We start from the raw sequence: 23,995 nt of genomic DNA, 5'->3' as shown, positions 1-23,995 counted from the left end.
AGGGACCTCGTAATCAGGTGTTAAGGGTTTAACGGCGCCGACACCTTTTACGGCGCCGTTAAACCCTTAACGCCAGGGTCGTAATGACCCCCTTAGTCTTGACCGCCGCCATCGCTACCCTGATTGGTCTGGCTTGTCCAGAGGTTACCCTGTTCCAAGAAACTAGGCTGGCCTTCTGAACCTCTGCCCCTCCAGGTCAGAGTTCAGAAATCCATCTTAACACCCAGATGTTAGGGTCCTTTTTTAGGACTGAGTTTGCTAAACCATTAGGGCCTCGTGCATTTGATATCTCGATGTTAATAATAGCCTGTTTCACAATTTTAAAGCTCATCAGGAGCGGCCAAACTTCACAGCGGTCAACAACATAAGAGACACTTGTGAGAACCTTATAGAACTTGTTATTGATATGTTCTACCCACTACTCAGCAGGGACAGGATTCAAGATTTTCTGAATCTGTTCCCCCTTTCTTGCGAGAGTGTTTGCCAAATTTTGCGGGTATCTCTACTGCACAAGATCTGAATAACATTTTACTGCTGCCCTCTTTGCTGTGACGTATGGTAGTGGTGAAGCCAGGAATGATACTGCTGTTTTATGGTCTTTATACAGGCAAAAATTGTAGAGGAGTGGGCATCCAATCTACTGGATCTAATTTCCTGCCTCATTAGGTGTTTATGGCCCCCGATCTTTATGTCGAAAGGATTTCTTCCCTAGCCCCCCCCATCTTATCTTTGTAGCCTGGTTTCCCTTAAAAAGGGCTAGGGATAAATGCTCTATCCAACTTTCGATGGTTTTGTGGTTTTTGCCATGCAGTGCCCAGTTTATCCTAAAGCCCAGGGGAACGCAAGGGTGTTCATCCTTTCAATATTCTTTTGGGACCAGCGGATCCTGTTCCCTGGTCGATTTGGGATCACATCCCTGAAGGAGCTCAGTTTCCCAGCCCCGAATGCACCACCCATGGTAAGTACAATGGGGGCATGGTCACTATAGGTATTCAGTACAATTTGTAGTTCTAAAACATAATTCAGCAGTGAATCAGAAATTGCCATATAGTCCAAGATAGCACTTTTGGACCCCACAGCCCAGGTCATATGCCCAGGATGATCCTCAGAAGTGGGGCCATTCAGGACCGTGCAGTTCCACTCCTTCAATAGGTCCAGCCATAACTTCCCTTTGTTGTTGGATTTCTTGAATGGCATACTACAGTAATCAAAAAAATTATCAAATGCCCCAGAACCCCCAAGTCTACTACCCTCACATTCCAGTCCCCACCTAGGATGACCAAACTGCTATTTGGAGTGGCCAGCCAAGTAGTCAGTAAAGAGTCTAGTTGGTCACCAATTGACTCTGTGTTCGACTCACCAGGGGGATCATATACATTAAGATGTCCCGGGCGCTGCCTCGCCCACCTGGATGGGAAACCTCCACTGCCGGTATATTACCCCCCAGGGTTTGCCTGATGGTCTAGTCTTGGGTTGAATGAAGACTTCACACCAATCAAAAAACCACCCATGGGACGACCACGCTCAACCTTAGTGGCCTTAACCTGGTAGATCGTAAAACCATCAAACGCAACATCAAAAGTGTACCACGTTTCTTGCAACATAAACACTTTGTGGGTGAGTAACATTTCCAAAGAGTCATCCCCATTCAGCCAATGTCTAAAGCCCCTATTGTTCCAACTGGACAAGGACCAATTTCACTCCGAAGCTGTCTTTAGAGCAATCATTGACTTCAGCCACTCCCACCCCTTAGAATCACTGCACTGAGCCATTGGCTTTGACAAAGTTTGAGTTGGAATAACATTGCCTTGTACACAGCTACATTTGGAACAGCCAGCTATGTTCACTTCCTTAATGACTCGCATGTCCAAGGCATAGCCCAAATGGTCAAGGGAGGCTTTAATGAGTGAGATGATCTTGGGCAAACTGCAATGAAGTTTAGTGGTATTAAACCCAAGAAAACAGAGAGGTTCAACAAAAGTCAAAGTCACCAGAGTTCAGGATCCTGAGTGATGGAATCTTATTGAACACTTATTGAACACTGCCAGGGGCGGTTTAGCTGACGAGTAACTTTAGACCGGAGCTATAGGCTGGAGCTATAGTCAAGGTCTTTGGATACAACGTCATAGCAGGAGATACAGGTGGCTTTGGGTCATTTGGAGTGGGCATAGAAACAGGAAGAAATTGTTCTTGAGTCAATGGGGGCTTCATGGGAAGCTGCCCCCTGGAACCCAGGGTCGATCTATTTGCCTCAGTCGCTGGTAAATGGGGGTTGCAAGGTGCCTCTTCTAGCAGCCAACTAGTGAGAGTACCCATTGTTTGTGCAGATCGCCTTTTCCATTGCGCAGCGCATTTACATTGTTTCTTCGAGATGTTTGTGCTTCTAGGGCATACCGTTGAGTTCAAAGGTTGAACTGTGGTTGGCAGATTGTCCCCTAATGGGGGTAAATCAGGGGAAGTATGTGGCATTTGCGGCTTTGCCAACCTTGCCTGCTGTCTAGAAAGAGTTACTACCTCAGTAGCTACCTTTAAAGAACCCTTGGTCTGCAGAACAGGCACCGTACCATTGGGTGCTTCCGCAGGTAAGATGTAAATAGGTGCCTCCAGGCAGGAAGGCGATGGCTTCTGGGGGCCTTCTCTCTGTAAATCCAGTGTAGGGGTCACTATGGAATTTTTAAGGGAAATCAAGTCCTTATGTAGCATTGTAATAGCAATCCCCTGTAATTTGAGATCTTCATGGATTGTACCACAGAGTTTTAGTAGAATTGTTACTGCAAAATTTAAGATTTCGTTATTTTGGGCTGTGCTTGTAGTATCATGAGTGCTAAAATCGTCTTGCGAGGAGCCACTTACTGTAGCTTCAGAGTCATACAAGAGGTTGGGGCTTACTGAGAGTCTGGTATCGACAGCTGGAGCAGACAGTGGATTGCGCCCATTTACCTCCGGGGAAAAATTGGCAAGAGAAAGGCTGGAATGAATCAGAAGTGTGGTCGAATTTTCAATGTACCAGGAATGAAGGATGGAACAGTAGTTTTAATGGACCCCTACTGGGCCTGTGGATCCAGAGCCTATACAAAGTTGCCCAGAGATTGGGGAGGGCTGTGTTCCATAGTACGTATTCATATTCCAGCATTGGTGATTCCAAAGAGTGACCTGAACATTGGAGAGTTTCCAAATGCAGATACTCACATGAGGAAGAGGAGATCATTTGGATTTCTCAATCGGACAAGAAGGGAGAATTATTTTTCAGCTAAGTCAAAAGAAGCCTTTGATTCTATTGCATAGGAACACAGGTTGTTCAGTCGGACTTCTGCAGTATTCATGACTATCTTCATGCCAGGGATCCAGATGATGGCGAATGCGAAGTGGGTGCAAATCACTCGCTGGGAGCTCCTGCAGATGATCAATACTACCATAAATGGATTAAACTCAATCAAGGAAGAATTGAGAACCATAAGACTGATGACTCTCCAGAATATGTATGTCCTGGACATGGCCATGGCAGTGGATGTCGGTATTTGTGCCAAAATCGGGGAATCATGTTGCACATTCACACCTTCTCATGATGACAAGATGGAAGATGAGACAGAAGATATTGCAGATGACGGCTGTTTGCATTGATCTTCTCATGGGTTCTACAATGAATGGTGAATAGTCATGATCATGTTTTGATTATGTGTGATCAGGATAATAATCGCAAAGTGTAAAAAGACAGCAAAGAAAGCAGTGGGAATGAAGATCATGATCGATGTCGAGTTTGGGTTTGTACCCAAGGAGCTGACAGATGAAGAAATCAGAAAATATATAGAAGCAAGCATTCTAGCACCTGAGGGAATGAAGAATTATGTGGGACGCGGATTTACTATAGTCTGAATGGGCATGTAGCCACATGTCCTGGAGTGTTGATGACCATGTAAAGTCAGCAGGATCTTTGAAAGGAGTAATGAATATATGGACAGCAAAGAAGCACTTTTTCAAACAAGGATGTCTAGATGTGAATACGGATGGGAGAGTGGTCGATGAATCAACTAGAGGGGGGAGTGTAGAGGAGGAGCCAAATGCCTCTACCAGAAGTCCTGCCCCTAGTTTGCCTATATGTTGGAAGCTGTAAATTGCGACATGCACAACACCGATAATTATACCTATACTGTGAAAGATCTTCGAAACAAGGTATCCATTGAGAAAGTCCAATAAAATGTACCCACAGAGAGATTACAGCCTCTTAGGGGAGTTCCCTGAAGAAGTGTCAAGCAGTGAACGCAAGAGGTTGGTGACATCACAAGAACTGGGAGTGATGCACTGAGAAGAGAGATCAGAGAAGAGAATGCATAGACCTTATGGGAACTGATGACGAAATAAGAAATGGGTAACAGTTTATGTGTGAAATTAAGATTGCATGTGCAAAGAATACTGACAAAAATATAAGCTGCTTTATAACTGTAGAGCTGCTGCAATGCAAGTAGATTAAGCAATCAAAAAGGCTGGCTATATGTAGTGAATAGACTGCAAGCAGTGCCGCCAATATATATATATATCGAGTCTGGATATTCAATGTCACAATTTTAGTATGCCAGGACCCGTGAAAGAGAAGGGCGGAAAATGTGGCGCATTAGAGAAAAGCAGCTGACAATCATGGAAGGATTGAGAAGGCTGTCTGGCCCAGTGTCAAGGATTGGGGCAGCCAAGAACTGGTTATTTATTCAAGGAGATACACAGAACGTGAGAAACAAGGCAAGCTCCTGTTAAGGTGCGATGGAAACACTTTGAGTACCAAGTTGTATTAATTTGATATCATTAAATGTGAAGTAAGGAGCTCAAATACAGTCTCCTGTCACGCGGGATGGATGGAAATGGAAAATGGGCAAGCTGCATCAATACTTGAAGATCAGAAAGTGCTTGCACTCCCTTCGATTCTCAGTAGCAGTGATACTTTGCAAGGCCGAGTTCAAAGACAATTCAAATGGCAGACGGTAGGAGTGATGATGGATGGTGGGCTAATTGGGTGGGGAGGCATGGTCAAGTCCACCCACAAGCACCTGGGATACCAGCTTGCGTGCTGCTAGCAAGCCGAATTTTCCAGAAGGGTACAAGCCTGCCAACCAATTATAGAGGGCCATGCATTGAAGAGCCCTATAGTTTGAGAGCCAATGGAATGTTGTGTATCTAACAAATATTGAGGATGACTTGCACAAGGTGTGGGCATAGAATGCAATCACAATTCAATCTCCTACCGAAAGTAGACCTATATGTTCCCTGTAGACCCATCACAATCCCAAATAAGCTTTCTTCGTTTGCCACGTAGTATGACATCACTTATGACACATTTTTGCTATATAAGGATGTTTGTTCATGTGATGCGTCGAGATTATGCTAGGAGTCCATTGTACTCCCTGTTTTAGACAATTGACAATAAAACAGCTTTTGTTTGCCAACTTCCTGAGTCAGTTTGATTATTGGTCTACGAGCTATTCTGCACCCCCATATATGTAATGATGTGCTTCCTCATTTAAAAAGGACCTAATAGTTCAGTGGGTGTGAATTCACCTTAAATGGGTACGTAGATGTTAGTATCGTTAAGTAATGCCATGCATTGTGAGTTGTAGAAGCTGGTATTCATAATGACTATCGCGCCCTCTTTGTCGGCTGGTTTAAGTGTAAGAGTGTAGTTATCTGCGAGATCCCTAATCAATTGGCTCTGATGTTTTCTGATATTATATTTTGAGGTTTTCCTGAAGTTGATCTTTTTCATATCTTTGAGTATCTGGGTTTCAAAAAGTCTCAAGGCCATGTTGTTAATTTGAGGGTCAAATGTACTTTTAGGTTTCAAGTTGCGAAATGTGATTGACGTTTCCAAAATAGGGGGCTATAAATCAAAGAATATTTTGAGTCTCATCTTCCTTATTAGTCTAAATAAGTTCGTTTTCTCTTCCAAATGTGTATAGTTTTGAGATGGGGAGATTGATAAGCTCATAATTGAGGGTCCCTAATTGACTCTTAGATAGGTGTTTTGATGATAAGTTCATCACTAACTATTCACATGTTTGTTCATTGACCTTAGATTTCTGGTTGCCTCGTCGTGACTTCTTTTTTCTAAAAAAGAGACCAGAATTGTACTTGATGTAGACACTGGTTGCGAGTTATGGAAACTTGTAGTGCGTATAGTCGTTTCAGCAGCAGGTGCTAGATTCTTTGCAATTGGAAATCTAGTGTTGTCTCCACTATTTTGTGTTTCGCTACTGATGTCACTACCTTCCTGTCTCTGAGCTCTTGTTTGTGGTCTGTTAGGACGAGTAGAGCAGATGCTCTGATAATACTCTTGCCAAATGTAGGCAACATCTTGGGAATAATCTAGTGTATCATGTCTAAACATTCGTACTTTTCTCTGTTCTATATCCTTCTCATAGCTGTCAAGGGATGTGTTTATATATGTAAGGATAGTTCTCTCTGCTCTTCAAGATTGACAATTGCTCACTAAGTTAATCTATATCTGCGACCAACGTGGTTAGCAACAACTTCAATTTCAGATTTTTAAAATCAAGAGGAAGACGGCTCTACATACCTTGGAAACTAAGGCATGTAAACACCAAAATATGCCTCACTCATTGTGAACATTCAGACCATCCTATTATGCAGAATCATTTCTGATCTTCTTCCATTACCCATAGGCTACAAGAGGAATTAGATCACCTCTTCTCAAAGCCATACAGAGTCAGGTAAGAGGATATGCTTCTGATTCCTTCACGTTAATTACCCAACCCTCCCCCAGTTTTAGACAAATCCTAATCCATCCCTTACCCACTCTTTAAGTCTCCTCATTGTCCTCCATCCTCCAGAAATAGCTTGAACGGAGGTTAGCATCACTGCACATCTACACCAGATTCCTATCAGGTGAATGACTAATGTGATGACATGAGAGTCAATGTAGACATTCAAATATGGTACATGGTAATTAATGAAACCTAGAATAGCTAATATACTTTTCCTTTTTATCTCATAATATAGATCATGGTGAAGGTTGATTTAAGAAACACAGTGGAACCTGTGCTCCTGATGAAGGGACAGTTGTATATGGAAATATATGTATTTGATTGTATCACTGTAATGTGATTTCAACATATATGTATCAACTGGATGTTATGCTTATCCTTATAATAACACTCTTTTGGTTATTAAAATGTTATGATTGAATTTACTCCCTAAACTGTATGTCACAAATCTATAATAACTATTGTTTGTTTATACAAACACACATGGTGTGCAGGGGACTTGAGTGTTCCACAGCGTGTGGACACTGGTTCCTCTATCCTTATAGATTATTCTATGAACTTCATCACAAGTTTCCAGATGTGCAAGTTAAACCTTCCCTTGGTTACCCGTCAATAAAGGAGATAGGCCTAGTGTTATTTCAAAGGTTTGTGTCTATCTTTTTGTAGATAGCTAAATTCTCAGTCTGAGTCGAGGAAGTGGGGATACTTTTGAAACTGTTTGTAATATTATTTTTTTTAATGTTAAGAATTTTATAAAAATTAAAGGATTGCTTTTGAAAATATGTATTGGTATTGGAGCTTTACCCTACTTTTGGGATTTCAAAGTTAGCGCAACCTATTTTTCTGTAAGTACTAAAGTCAGGAACAGCCAGTGAGTGTTTATCTTCATTCCATCCTATGGCTCTGCTGCAATTTTTAATAACTACAGACTACTAGAATGACCACACTTCCTGGGGGATTTCTGTTACAATGGGCCTCATTACACGGATGGCGGAGAACCATGGCGCTATAAGCGCCATGGTTCATGCCGGTAAAATACCGGCACCGCCTTGGCGGAAAGGGGAATTACCGCCCCATTCCAAGGTTGGCGGAACGGTAATTCCCCCTTCCACCATTGCCCTTCCCCATTCCCATTTTTGCACCATAGGGCTCAATGAGAGTGGGGAAGGCGCTAATTACGGTACCGCAAATTGCGGTACCGTAATTAGCTCCCTGGGTCCCTTTGCGGGTTGGTTTTTAACGCCTGCAAAAAGCAGGCGTTAAATCCCCCAACCCGCAAAGGGACCTCGTAGTAAGGCGGTAAGGATTTGCCGGTACCGGTATTTTACTGGTACCGGTAAATCCTTACTGCCATCCGTCTAATGAGGCCCAATGTCTGGAAGCTCCTCCTCTCCCGCTGACCCCTTTGCTACCAGTGTCCAGAATGCCAGCTGGCTGTTTTCTTCTAAAGTGGTTCTGAGTAGCTCCCCATTTTTGATTCAAGCACTCTCTGCTTTTTATGCAAAATTGCTTTTTAACTGCACGTTTAACAACTTTCACAGTTTCTGCCTCTTTACTTTTCATGCTTAAAAACATTACGCTATTTGCAGATTTATGCTCCTTATCAAACAAGCTGAATTTCTACCTCATTTGTGTCCTTGAAGACCTTTCCTTTCTTGTTACACAGGGAACTCTGTAGCACTTACCTTTTCATAAGAAGACTTAATATTAACCTCTGCATTCTGCTCTCTATGGGCAATTCAAAAGGATTGAGTTAGTGGTAAAAACTTATCATATAAAATAGGGGGGCCTTTTCATAAGTAAAAATTGGCCCATTTAACTCTATGCATAATATTCAATACAATTGGATCAACATTGCTGCGGGGAGCTGAGGTGGGATAACAGCAACACACTTCATTTTTATTGAGTGAATAACATGGTCATGGTAGCTTGCAAAATGCGACAGGACCAACCTTTTAGCTTACTTCCAGCTCATAAGATCAATGAAGCTAAAATCAAGGTGAGAACAAGTGCTCCACCCATCTAAAAGTAGAGATCGCCATCCATTTTCAGATGGCCCTTTCTTGCACTCAAACCCAGGTCATTAAAGACCTCAGCTAATAAAAAACCAAAAGTGTGTTGGCATTGTGAAAAATGGTCACACAGGAGACGGATATTCCATACTTTAGGTCTCTCGCCACATTAAAATATATTTGCAGGACTTGAGGGGTTCAGATTGTGTATTCAGGACCCCTACAATGATCACAGTACTTTCCTTAAATGTTTTAGGTAGCAACTTCATCATATTTTCAATACTCTCTATTGGTTTGCAATCAAATGTCCCACTAGACTGTCTTAGATGTACATTAATTAACAGCACACTATAATGCCCACATGTCTTTTAAGATAAACAGATTAGGTCCACATATGCTGTAGTTATATTATAGATTGTTAGCTGATTGTACACCAACATGGACCCACTCACCTTCATACGCAGGAGCATGGAAATTTGCTGAACCAAATCTGAGTATAGTGACTGAGTCAAAGGTATCCTGAAAACATATTATCTGATTCTGTTTCATAAAGTCAGGCTAGTCTCTGTCCTCCAGCCTGTTTGAAACAGCAGCATTGTTCCTTGACAAGATGCCCCTATCTTGGATAATAGGGGATTTGTTAATTTTACAACAATCCCAAGGATTAATACAATATCAGTCAACTGATTGTAGATTGCTGCCCACTATCTCTCATGATCACTTGAGGGAAATGCCAATAGTAGTGGCATATTGTGCAGAAGCAATTCAGGTAATAGGCTTTAGGTGAGAACATAATCTGTTCATAAACATCACAATAAAGTATTAACCACAATTGGCAGAGGAATGATCTAAATACAATTGCTAACAATAAATCCACAAGCAGTGGGTTAGAATGTGCACATTTAATTCAATCACAATCTGTGTTGAAAGGTTCAGGATGTGCTGCAGTACTTTTATATCCTCCCATGTAATTGTGAGATAACCCTGTGTCTTTCGAATACAATAAATCACTTTGTTAGATAATGAATTGTAAGGCTCATATTGGAAGATTGATCCATAATAGCTTGGGCACATTTTGGCTTCATCCAGCACAGCTTTTCCTTAACCATTTTTACCCTGTGTCTAGTCCGCACTGCAAAATCCATAAGTCGAGTTCCTGTTGCTGAGGGGTCGACCCTTTAGAGAAAGTATCCTGTCTCGGTCTTCTTGCTCTTTGTTCTCTTGTCTCATCCATCATGCAGAACACTCAAAATATTGCTTGAGGCAGGAATAGTGGCAAGTTTAAGCATGTTCTGTTCAGCAGAACAAATGGTTCATTTGTGAAAGCACATTTCATTCATTAAAAGCTTGCAAAACAAAAAAATAAATCGACAACAAAAACTAACAGGTTCCGTGGGGGACCACCTTTGAAAGTTAAATAATTCAATGAAAGAAATTCTGCAACCTGCTGTGTGTTCCTCCTTTGTGCTGTCTGCGGACACACAGAAGTGTCTGCAGACCAAACGATCAACAAACTGGGAATGGAAGCTGTATCAACACAACTCCTTTGTTTAACTATTTCATGTTGGCTCTTAAAGGAGCCTTTTCTTTGTTGCAAGATTATTTTGTTAAACATATTCACATACATTGTGAAGGCTTATTATTTTTCACTACATCATGTCGAATATTTTCGTTTTCAAGAGATGGCATTCCAAAATCGTGTTTATTTATTTATTTGTATATAGCTTTAAAAAAAAACCTTTACAAATTAAACAACCAAGATTTGAGAAGCGAAATCACAGAATACAATAGCAGCATACAAATAAGTAAACAATTTCACCTACAAAATCTGACAAAATCTGACAAAGTTGCATAAGAAAGTGTTTGAGAATAAAAGATACAGAATCTACAATGAACTAGACACAATTTTATAGTACTTAATTTCTAAAATTCCATCTTAAAAAATAGCCATTTAATGAGTCTGGTATATGAGCTTTGTCATAGCAGACAAGATAAAATACTGCATATTCAAAAATTCATAAATCTAAAACTGCAGAATTTCAATGGAAGATAAAATCACATAAATGCAAAATTCATATCTCTAAAACTTGCAAAGCTGCCCAATTGTAATACAATATTTTATGATAAATCACATTCAACTTTTAGAAATCTGACTACCGCTAATTGCAGTGAGACTTTCTTGTCAAATAGTATACATTTCCAAACTTGATCTAAGTCCACATTAGATACATCCGGTAAAAATCTTGCAAAATAGAACAATCTCTTTGAGAATAAAGCCAGGCACTTAAACAACACATGTCTCAACATTTCTTTGGATTCAAATTCATTGAATTGTCTGCATGTTATTGGGCATGTTGATTTTAATCTTGCAGCAATTATTTCTCCAGTAAGCATGACATTGAATCTAAATCTCATATAGCAGTTTCTCCACCCTCTATTGGGAAATAGATATAAATATGGTTCCATGGAGCCCATGTATTTGTAGTGAGAGACCATGTGAGCATACAACCAGAATTGAGTTAATTTTAGGATTGTCGCTGCCCAATCAACATTTTGCAGGAGTTGTTTCTCTTTTTTGGGATTCACCAAGAGAGTTGTCAAAGGATCTCCTGCACAGCCCAACAATATGTTACACATTTCCATTAATTTAATTAAGAATGTTGATTTAGGAGCACCCGGCTTCAGCATCTCGGAAAGATCATTGTATAAGTTATTTTCAGTTTGAACAATTAGATTACGAAAGAGTTGAAGACATTTCCACTCCACAATGCTCTTAAACAATCATAGTCCATATTCATAGCACATAGCAATGATTGGGATGCATTTCGGTAGGCAGGTAATAGTTTTTCTAAGCAAGGTTGCCTCTAACTTATTTACATCCAACTTACCTATTATGAATGGAATTTCACGCCCGTATAGAATTTTCAGGATCGCTTTTAACTTATAAAATCTCAATGCAGGAGTGTACAAAAAACCTCCAAATTTATGGTCCACTACTCGCATCTGGGTAATACAGATTTTAACTTTAGACAGATAATGGTTTAAAATTAGAACACCATTTGCATTTATGTTCACAAACAAAAACCAGATAGATCATGACATTTTTGATAACCAATTTAATCTTGTCCTGATACCAGCTTTTTAGACATGATGATCTTCTCTTTTCACTGAAGCATAAGATAAGAGATTTTTGGGGGTTTACCGCTAAACCATTGTTTGTCATATAGCTAGCGAATGCTGATAGCAGACGCTGGAGTCCCACCAGTGATCTGTCAAACAACAAAAAGTCGTCAGCGTAGGAGCACCAGCAAAATGTATTGCCTTCTAACTTAGGTTGAATAAATGCAGCATTTCCGAGCACCGGCACTATATCAGATGTGGATACATTGTATAATGTTGGGGCAAAGATGCATCCCCGTCTGAGCACGTTTGATGTTTTGATTGGCTCCGATAACCGACTATCACTACTCAGACGGACTTGTATCATCGATCCTTCGTGTAAATGAATTAGTGTGTCCAGAATGTCTTGAGGAAGTGCTAGTAAAGACAACTTCTTCCATAAAATAACTCGGTTCACTCTGTCGAATGCGAGGGACATATCCATGCTGGCCAAGTATACCGGACTCGTCCCCTTTTGCAAGCCTAATTCTTGGAGAAGGGAGATCAACAGCCCTCCAGCTAATGTACCAATGCCTTTTCTAAAGCCAAATTGAGACGATGAATACATCTTTTCTCTAGTGGCCCTCTGTTCGATCCTTTGAAGGAGAAGGCTTGCATATATCTTGGAATCGGAGTCTAATAGGGCTATAGCCCGGTAGTTTGAAGGCAAGGATCTGTCTCCCTTTTTGTAGATAGGAACGATGTAACTCATATTCCACGAGTCCGGGATAGCCTTTGATCTGCTTATCTCTTCAAAAAGAAGAAAAAGAGCTTTCAACCATTTATCCGGATTGCCCTTAAACAGGGTATTTGATAAACCGTTGGGGCCTGCTGCTCTAGAGGGACTTGCCTTGGCTATCCTCTCTCTGATTTTTTCGATAGAGAAGTTGCCCGACCATTGCAAGATTTCCTCTTTGTTTAGATAGTGTTTGCTAGGCTCACTAATCGCATACAAATTCCCAAAATGTGCCATCCATGTTTGTTCATTAATCGGGTTAAGATTGCAGACTACGGCAGGTTTGAAGATTCTATTTATTAGCTGTCAGAAGTGTTTTACCGAGTTATTTTTTAGAGAACTCAGCATTTCCTCATTATTAGACTGTAATAATGTAGATTTATGATTTCTAATCCAGTTCCTGTATAACTGTTTCACGTGTTTGGTTCCCACTGTTCTCAGATTATCTGGGAGTTCTAGCCGGTGAAGTTGTTTTAAGGTGCGGCGTAATAGTATCTTTCTTGCACACACTGGCGATTCATGTTTGTGTATATGATTTTTGGGAGTCTGCGTTTTGGATTTCTTTACCAAATTTTCGATAAGGCTTTTTGCATAAGGCCCGAAGTGATCGTGTGAAAATCTGATACATTTTTCTTCAAATGTAGTGGTCTCATGATCCTTAAAGAAGAGATTATTACATGAAATTACATTGTCGGGATGCCAGATGATCCTGTTATTTCCTGGGTTTAAGGCCAAATCGTCTGACATCTGATTGGAGGGAGCCCTTTTCACAGAGATGTGCAAATTAAATTCAGGAATATTATGGTCACTTATCAGTGTGGGGCGGAGGGTGAAACTGTCTGCCAGGTTGAAAATATCCATTGAGACATAGATATAGTCAATGGCAGGACATTTTTCTTCGAGAGTCCAGGTTATGTAGGGGACCTCTGGATTCAGCAGCTCATGTGTTGCTTTCAGACCCCACATTTTAAATAGTAAGTTCCAGCAGTAACGATCGCTCTTTCTATGTGTCATGCCCCTAGATTCGAGATCAGTTTTTTCGAGATCTCAACTATTGTATTCATCGGGGTGTCATAAAGTACTGCTGCGCCCTCCTTTAACGATAGCATATTTGTGTTCAGATCTCCCATCAAGAGAATTTGGAGGCCTTGATACTTACAAAAACATTTCTCCATAATCTCTCCCATTATGGGGAGAGTAATGGGAGAGTTAGCTCACATAGATTTGACCCTGGGGACCAGTATATGTTCCAAATTAGAACATGGCCTATACTCTCCACCTTTATAAGTGCTCCCAATGCTGAGGGTTGGATTGTGAAAGTTTCTATCAAGGTAATACCGATGCCAAGTTTTAGTGCCAGGAGCAGCCCCCCCTTAGGCCTGCCTATCGGACCTTTAGATGCCAAAAGATGGAGACACTCATAGCCGTCTAGCTGAGCTTTCGAAGTCATCCACGTTTCTTGTATGCATGTAATAATTTTAGTTCTTAATAGATGGCATTATTCGCTAGAAGAGAATAGATGAAAATTCCCTTGTGAATTCCAAGACAATATAGCAAAGGCATTATCCTGATTTACATCTGCTGTTTAAGATTTTGAAGCTGAAAAATTGAGTCTCGAAGGCTCAGGGCAAGCAATCTCCAGCTTGGATCCTGCTCCTCGAGGCTCTCTACGTTTTATTTTATTTTTATGGAATGTCCTGCCGGGAGTCCCAATCTAGCGGAATCATGTGGATTGGGGCCTTCGTGCTGTTGACTGGCATCCCCGAAGATGAGTATGTCAAATCCCCTCTTATTGAACTGATCAAGTTCTAATAAGACATTTTGGAATACCAGCTTCGAATGAAAGACTAGTCTTACATGGTCCAGACAGTGTGGACGTATAAAATCCACCCTTTTGATATCAGCAGTTTTCAGATTCACTAGTACTGGAATGTCATTCAAGAACTGCAGGGATCTGTTCCTATTCATGGCCGGTTGAAGACCACAATCGAATAGAGGATACATTAAAATACTTGGTGACTCTAGAAAACACTGCTTCCTCCACGGAATATGTTTGAGTTCCGTGTCAATATAATATTTGGGAGCTCTATCCTCTGTTTCCCCCTCCATTGCTCCATCCAAGGGAGCTTGGATAGCCCTAGATGGAGATTTGGTAACTGGATTATTATCCGGGATCTTTGTGGCAGGGCACAGAGAGTTCAGAGGCCTAGGCTTTATGCGGTTAGGGACAGGCTGTTCAATTGGATTGAAAGCGTAATGAATGGTTCCTATAGATGGAGGAGCTTCCATCTCTGGGAGAATTCTGCTCCTCATTGCATCTTCCACCGCTGTACTGATCAGCAGCTCTACATCTGACTTGCTCAAAATTATCTTATCTAAAGGCCCCGCAACCTCATCACCCACAGAAGTAGGAGCCCCTGAAATGTTGTCTTTCTTAAAGGGTACCCCCCTTGCTGCGGCAGTGAGTTCTGTCCAGCAGGGACCAGTAAATCATCATTTAGCTGGAACTCCTTTGCAGATGGGTTCAGAGGAAGAGACATGCTATTTAGATTTTTATCCAGGGCCAAAGGGGGGAGGGATATGTAGTTGGGAGGCCGAGGAGCTTTTGTACATCTCAGCACCTCCTGTGGAGCTGAATTATCCAGAGAATTCACACCTCCTATAGGGAGAGGAATTTCCGTCTCTAATGGGGTTCTGCCCCTCAGTGCCTCATCAACAGCTGTGCTGATCAGCAGCGCTACCTCAGACTTACTCAGTGTGATCTTGTCTAGGGTTCCAGGGGCTGAATTACTCCCAATGACTTGCGCTTCTGAGATGGTGACTTTCTTTGAGGGGGGCCTCCCCTATCTGTGGTAGGGGGTTCTGTCCAGCTGGAACCAAAACCATTCTCCCTTGATTGTACAATGAAACTGTGTCTGACTTTAACATAGTATCTTTTTCTTTGCACACGTTGAGACCTAATGTGCATAATTGGTGGAAACTACATTTCCCAGCAGCATTGTAGTTGCTTCAATATCTCATGTATAACACACCTAGCCCAACGGTCTTTTAACCATAAGCGTTATAGTTTGATTCTTGTCCATGTGGAGGCTCATCTAGATATTATTACTGGGTGAGGTAAGCGGCGAAGTAATCCAAGTTTGAAAACCTTTTTTGGAACTCTCACGTGATTTTGTATCACGTGAGGATGACGTTCCTTTAAATCTCACACTTAGCTGGTAAAGCAAAAACGTTTTTCCGGGTTAACAGCAGACGCCTGAGTTACAGGAGCGTTAATCAGGAGCTACACTGCTTCTTGAAGATGAGTGAAGACACGGTAGAATGGTGCATTCTGCACAAGCCACTTCAATAATACTCCCCAATCCCCTCTCCTCTCCTTCAGCATGCCTGATAATGTATGGAAGCAGGGGTTGAGTAAGTCACTAAACATGACGCATTAAAGCTATTAAGACACTGGGTGATATTTTATATTCATTTACCACGCAGTAATTCCACAGTTGGAACTCGTGGTTTTTAAAACCCACGTGGTTGTTAAAACACGAGTAAGACTCCAGAGCCTTAAGTCATTGGGCGTACTTATATTTATTCAACATGCAGTAATTTAACAGTTTGAACTCATGCTTTCCAAAACATGAGCAAGAACACAATTTGGCGCTCTACCCATTCTTTGCACATAGCTTGGAATGCTATGTATTCTAAACCAAATGTATTAACAAGATATATGTAATTTTGAGCAGAATGCTCGAATAATTATATTAAGTTCAGGCACCCTCAATGGATGGGTGAAGTATGAATTAACTATATAACAACTAAGAGCCATGACCACCTTTTTCACTCTTTACAGCTATTAATAGATGAAAGCGACACTACTTTGAACACAGCACCATCGTGAACCAAGCTGAGTGGAGATCTTTTGCTTTCACCAGTTCATCACAAGTCAAAGTAAAAAAACATTAAAGGTACTTTAAACTAAGTTAGTACTACACACTGTCCAAAATTCAAATGACTAATTAGCGCAAAGTAAATATGAGCGCCCTATTGATTACTGTATGCATTTTTACAGATACAGTGCATGAAAACATTTTGAATGCGCGGCATTCGTTTAGGAAGCCGGATGAAAATGCGGATTAAGTTACCTTATACGTCCCAAAGAAATTGAGAAACACTCAGGTTAGTCCAAGAAGCAACGGTTTCATTACTGCTAGCTACCACCGTTTTTAGTTTTTGTGATAAAATACTTTTAGTAAAACACACTTTTTTATGTATTTCGTTTTCTAGATATTAATGGGAAAGTATCATTTACTGAAAACAACAAAATTTTCTCTGTCCTGAAGACGGCCACTATTACCCTCAGAACCAACGGCACCAAGAGAGAGTCCCGTATGAGTCAGAAAGGCCGAACCATATGTCGACTTGCTAATAGGAAGTTTTTCACTTCTCTGATTCCTATCTCTAATTTCAGTAATTTGTGAAAGGGTAGCTGTTGTGTATTAAGTAACCCGCAGTTACCCTACAACAACGTAGGTTAATTAGAATAGAGTAGGTAATAAACAAAACACAGAACTAGATTATCCGCTCTGGTTAAAAAACCTTTGAGGCATACATTTATGGTTGGGAGGCTCTAATATATTTGATTCTTCCTCGAGATTAAATGCATCCATGTTTGCAGTAATATACACTGTTTTTCCCGTTTCCTTTCCCTATGTAATTTGGCATCTTGAAAGGTCTGGTGTGTCCACACCAGTTAGATTGTAAGTGAGTAGCACAGTTAGTTTTTATAGATTTAGGCGTTAGAAAGCCTTTTTAGGCATATGTTGTCTTAACAATAAAAAGAAAAATATTTTTGTTAATTATGTGTGGTATAAGTAATCTTAAAATTGCATGAGATTACCTTGGATCTAACCTTGTGCGACTCAGGGTCTTAAGGTAGGGGTAGTCGACCTATTATCCTTTGCTTTCAGCTGGAACCAATACATCGCCAACTACCTGAAGCTAATTTGGAGAAAAGTTAGGGTTAGTGGGGCTAACCCGGGCTTATGTATGTTAGGTTTCAGATAGAGGCCATAGCTTTCTCTCTGCTTTAATAAAGGGATCAACATGCCCTTTTCAGAAGGTTTTTTGTTTTTACCCGGCTTAGTTTTGTTTGGCGATGTTTTGTGCGACATTTCATCAGAAAGGGAGTTAGATGGAATAATATAAGCTCCCTCCGCTAGATTATTTGTCATATCTGAGGGCTCTATTATTTCTAGATCGGGTTCAGTGCATTGCGTCTTCTCTCCTCTTATGAAATTTCTTCAATTGTTTTTCAAAGTTTTGTTTCTTCGATTGAAGAAGGATGAGTTTCCGGTCTTTCTATTTTTTTTTTTTTAGTTTTTTAATTCTTTTTGTTATGTGGCTCCAGTACACCATCTATTTTCACAAATAGTTTGTCCTTGGGTGGATGCTCCAAAGTGATTGATTTTTGTGGATGAAAGATCTGCTGGGTGACTGCTTTTGTATGATCTATTCTATCTGCCTCCTTAACTAGTGGAATGCCCATGGCTAGCAGTTTGGTTACTAACTTGGTGGGCAGGAGATCCAGAGCTTCCATGCCAATTTTGTCTTGGGAGAGCTGCCTGCCCATCTGTATTCGGAGTTACATAAATCCTGTAGAATTAATTTTTAGTTCCTGTAGTATAGAGCGGAGTAACCGTCCCATTTCTGAGGACATACCCGCCTGTACGTCAAGTGAATTTGATGGGTCTAGTAGATGTTGTGATATATCCCGCAAATTTCCTTCTGTTGAGAAAAAATCTAGTGGCGTATCTAAGAATGAGGACTCTGGAACAACAACAGCCTCCTCCCTTTGTGCAGCCCCAGACATACTGACCTCTGGCTCTTCATCTTGTTGGATCTGTGCCCGACCCCCCATAAATATCATAGATGAGTGCGCGACTGCCTCAGAGTTCAACAAGAGAGAGTCACTCGGTTCAGGAGGGGATGCGGGTAGTGGCATGTTCATTGCCATTCTTAGGGTGTTTTTTACCGGTGTAAAAATGGTATTACCCAAATTGTTTGTTTACAATTGTTCGAATGAACAATTGACCGAATTTAAAGGGTCAAAATTATTGACCTTTTCACAATTGACCGAATATATATATATATATATATATATATGGGTTTTGGGGGTTTGGCGTTGGGTGGGAGGTTGTGGGGGGTTTCCCCCACATATATGGTACAATAGACCTTCACAATTCGGTCAATTGTGAAAAGGTCAATTGTCATTCGAGCAGTTGTAAAACGAACAATTCGTATACAACCGTAAAAATCAGGGGGGCTGACAAGATGTCATCATAAAGTTTCGTCCCCTGTGCTGTGTTACTTCTGGTGGAGGGACCTACTCCAGAACCCCTACATAAACATATTCGATACTGTTTCTCCATCTCGACATTACTGTGAGGAGCTCCCCAAAATTACCCCTAGTTCGAGGCGGAGAAGCCACCACAATTCAATTCAAGTAGATAAGCAGGATAGTATCACTAAAAAAGAACCCTGGTTCGATCCGTCGAATATGTTGTCTTACCTCTCAGATCATAGTCGCCATCTTCGGGTGCCAAAGACCCAAATAAAGTGTGCTATTGTTTCATACTTTAACTCAATGTAAGACGTGTACAAAATTGGGCACAAGCGCTATGGATTAGGACACAGGACAGATCCGCCCAAAAGCCATTCTCCCCAACAGACTGTCCTTCCGGCTCACAATCTTTTACCCACCCTATATCCTTTTAAAGTACAAGATTTTCTCACAAACTAGCTGTGTGTGTGTGGGCAGTGCTACTTGACAATAGCGAGCTAGACCATACCAAGTGATGTCATGATCTTACCAATGTGCCTCGTCTAAATGATAAAAGCACACGTTCAGCCTACAGTCGACTTGATGCAGGAGTCTCTCGCCCGCCCCCGCTGACGGTCACAGGATGCGAGCCCCCGCGCCTCCGCCGCCCACCCGAACTGCCAAACAGCCCCACTTGGCGTCCACTTCGGGTACACGCGCGGGTGCGCTGGCACGGCACCTATTGTAGAGCGTCGGGTGTGGAGGCGGAGCGAGAGGAAAAGCCGTGAACTGCAATCAACAGCAGAAACAAATAAAAAAGGAAAGGAGGTTTGCGTTGGGTCAAACAGGAGAGTTCTCAAAGAGTTCACATAGAGTTCACAAAGAGCCCGGCCAATGGATTGTAGAAAGTTGATAACTTGTTTTCGCCACGTTACGCCGCTCACAGACTCGCACCTTCCTCTTGCCGACAAGTGCTTTAGGATCCACATGAGAGAGAGAAATGCAGCCAAACAGCCCCACTTGGCGTCCACTTCCAAAATCTTGAAGAAAATGTCTTTATCCACATTCTGCCTGGCTTTTTCAATTTGTGGACAAAATAGCCTATGCCTTTTTTTAATAGCTTATAGTTTTTCATTACATACTATTGTTTTCAATGATATTTATTTCACTCAAAAATATTCACTACATTCTGAATATTGCAAAGAAAACTTTTTGGAGATTTCTGAGATGTACTTCATCCTTTCTAAAAAATGTTAACTGCATCATGTCGAATATTCTCATTATCAAAAGATGGCATTCCAAAACTTTAAAGAAATGATCTTTACTTATATTCTGCCTGGCTTTTTCAAATTGTGAATTAAACACACTTGTCTTTGCGTAATTCATGAAAAAAATATCATGGTTTTTGGAAAAAAGTCATCAAACTTGTAAATCAATCTTTCAATACAAACTGCAAATACATTCCAATAACATACCCAAAACTATCAAATGTGCAATTACAATAATCATTTGTGGATGTTTAAGTGCTTCAGTTGAAGACCTAATGAGCTGGGAGGTTAAATGGTTGCGGGTTGCATATGCATAGTTTATTTATTTTTTTCAAGAGGGGTAGGGCAGTTAAACATTTGAAGGAGGCAGCAAATAGTCCAGTTGAGAGGTAGAGGTTGAAGAGCTCAGAAAGATGAGGACTGGTGATTGAGAGTGAGGCCCTCATTAGGACCCTGGCGCTAAGTGTTTAACGGCGCCGTAAAAAGGCTGTGGTGCCAGTAAACACTTAGCACCTAACTTAACGGCTGGTCTAGACCAGCCATTAAAGTAGGACCCGCAAAGGGACCTTCGCGGTAAGTATGGTACCGCAATTTGCGGTACCGTACTTAGCGCCTTCCCCATTCCCATTATGCCCTATGGGGCAAAAATGGGAATGGGGAAGGGCCATGGGGAAATGGGGAAATACTGCCCCGCCAACCTTGGAATGGGGCGGTATTTCCCCGTTTTACCATGGCGGACACGTTACGATACCAGCACCAACCATGGTGCTAATAGCGCCATGGTTTAGCGCCGGTATCGTAATGAGGGCCAGAGTCTTTAACCATTTGAGGAACAGATGGGTAGAATGTAGTGCAATGTGTGTTGGTGCTGAAAAGGACAAGGCCTAATTTACTGTTACATTTATTGCACTTTTGTAGGGCTTCATTCCAAGGTATTGTACATAAATCAATGATATGGTATAATAGATTATATGGTGAGCATTTTAAAACAGGACAGAAAATAGAGAGCAAGAATAAGACAGAAGAGAAACCATAGGAACATTAAATGTAAAAGTAGTCCAATACACTGTCCAAAATGTCCTGCTGGTACATTAAAACGCTTGCAAGCCACCACAACAAAAGCAGTGGAGTACATCATTAAGCTAAAAGAGGATAAAGAAGGTATAGATGGTCCCAATAAGGAAGATACAAAAGGAGAGTTCAACCAGACTAAAACGAAAATGCATATTGTACTGCAAGGGCCACTAAGTGCTTCCAATATATTACTGACACAAACCAGTGGCTCCATGGACAATCTGGGCCATCACTGCTCAAGACATTGTCAGTGTTCAGCTCAGGCCAACATCACCTCACCTCTCTGCTTTACACTTTGCAGCCCTTTGACTTCATTGAAAGACCCACTCACTCTTCTCTGCATGATTCAGTGCAGGCCCTACTCACTCTGTTTCATTTGAAAGGTGCACAGCTCCATGCCAAATTGCTGTGCCACTGCCATCACAGCATCTCCAAAGGTTGGCAGAGGCACTCTAAGCCACTTACAGAAACACCACACTGTCAAGCCCAATTAACCAAACATGTGTGCTCAGGTGGTGGAATATGATGTGCCCCTGCATGACCACAACACCAGCATTACCACACCATAGCCAGCTCTCCAGAAATCTCATCCTGTTTCTCTTGCTCTGCCTCGTTTCTCAAGTACAGTAGGAGAGATGTAATCAAGAGTAGAAGGTGTGAGGGAGGTGGTGAACATAAGAAGGGAGTGGGCTACGGAGGGCTAGGCGAGTAGCATTCATTTTGCAGATTCTAGAAGACTATTAGTAGGCAAAGTCATTAGCAGAGAGGTATATTGGCTTGGAAGTTATGAGAAATGATTGAAGGGTAAATTAAAGTTTTTGGGGTTGAGTGTGAATGTAGGTTTGTGAAGTCGGAGATTTTGACAGAGAGGAGAGAGAGATTTTCATCAGTATCATAGGACAACGTTCATGTTTGTTTTGAGGGTCTGGAGCTCAGAATTGATCGGACACAGAAATGGTGGCTGAAAGGGTTGAAAGTGCATGCAGGATAGTGTTGGTCTAAGGGAGTCGCAAGTACTTACTAAAAGACTAAAAAGCACATTCAATGGAATAGGCGTGAATAGGGTAGAGAGGCAGGAGAGAGATACCCACATCATCAATATAAGGAGCATGATAGTTGGGAGAGTCGGAGAAGAGAGTGCAGGGACTCAGGCATTTCAGTGAACGATGGAGTGATTGGAGGGAAAAGAACATTTGAGTGGCCAGAGGATGAGAGAGAAATAGAGAGAAAGATAAGGTCAAGAGAGTTGCCACCATAGTGGGTAAGCTGATTGTGGAGAGGGCAAACAGAATTATTAGATAGGATGGAGTTTAGTTCAAGTCGGGTGGCTGCCGAAGGCTTAGGAATGTTAACGTCCCTCAGGATGACAACAGTGGTGGAATGTGATTCAAGGAGAAGTTTCAGGTCAGGTAAAAACAATGGGAGTAGTAGGAGGGGGAGTTAAATAGTGTGATGTTTTCAATAGGAGGAAGTGATGACAGAAGGGGGCAGGCAGGCTTATTGATAAGTAACCCCACACCAATGGCACTTCCAACAGGTCACAGTGATTTGGAGAAAGTAGCAGAGTCAGCATGAAGAGCAATGATGGGAGATCTAGGTTCTGTGATAGCAAGCAGAGAAAGTAGAGGGTGATAGTAAGTTATGTAGGAAGACTTATTGCAGAGGGATTTTGCATAGCAGGCATCAAGTGATAGGAGATAGAGGCGAGCAGCAGGTGGTGAACATTAGGTGAGTGAAATAAAAGTGGATGGAAATCCTGGGAGAACTGAGGCATTGGGTTTGAGGGGTGCTGTTGCTGAGGGAAAGGAGTGAGATGTGAACGGGAGAGAATGAGTTCGCATTTAGACTGAGCTGTGGGTACAGTGGGTAAGAGAATGGGTGGGTGAGTAAAAGGAAACAGAATTCAAGGTGTATGAGGAAGGGTCAAATAATTATGCAATTGAAACAAACTTGAGGACGGCTGCAGTCTAAGTGGTAGAGGTTGGGTGGGTTAGTGAAAAGGTAAAGGGGGGAGATTGTTTGCGAAGAGGCAGCTGTACCTTCTGGGTTGGTCTAAATGGGGCTATAGGTCACCAAAGGACATTCAGCTGGCCCAAAATAGAGTGGTGCCTTGGTTCCTTGAAGTAACAGCTGTGTGGTGGCGGATGTATAGTCACTGGGACGTAGCATTCCTATGTGTGGAAGGAGGGATGAAGTGAAAGGAGAGCACAGTGAAGCAATGACATGGGCATTGCCCTTTCCAGTCCTTTGAGGCTTAAACCGGAAGTTGCCCTTTGATGCTTTTGGTCCTTAGCTCTAGATGCATGAGCTGGATGCTCAGAGGACACACAATAACAAGGGAAGCATAATGTCACATGACCTTTCAGGGGACAACCAGATAGTTCAAGATGGTTTACTCTCTTCCTGGCATGATTCAGACAGATTCCTTTGTGTTTTCGGGACACGGAGCTGAGGGGTCAAGTCCTATAAATTAAAGTGGGGGGACTCATCAACAAACGCAATTGGATGTGACGTCACCAGAAATGAGTATATCAAGTTGGAAAATGCACATTTCATTAAATTGGCTTTGCATAACCACCCAAATCGCCCGAGACGAATGGCATTTGCATTTCATAAAATCAACACACACAGAAAACCAAGAGAGGATATTTTCCTCTAATAGTGTT

This window comes from Ambystoma mexicanum, chromosome 9, assembly GCF_040938575.1.
Source record: "Ambystoma mexicanum isolate Mex_15411 chromosome 9, UKY_AmexF1_1, whole genome shotgun sequence".
Classification (NCBI taxonomy): Eukaryota; Metazoa; Chordata; class Amphibia; order Caudata; family Ambystomatidae; genus Ambystoma; species Ambystoma mexicanum.
This window is presented reverse-complemented; position numbering follows the sequence as displayed.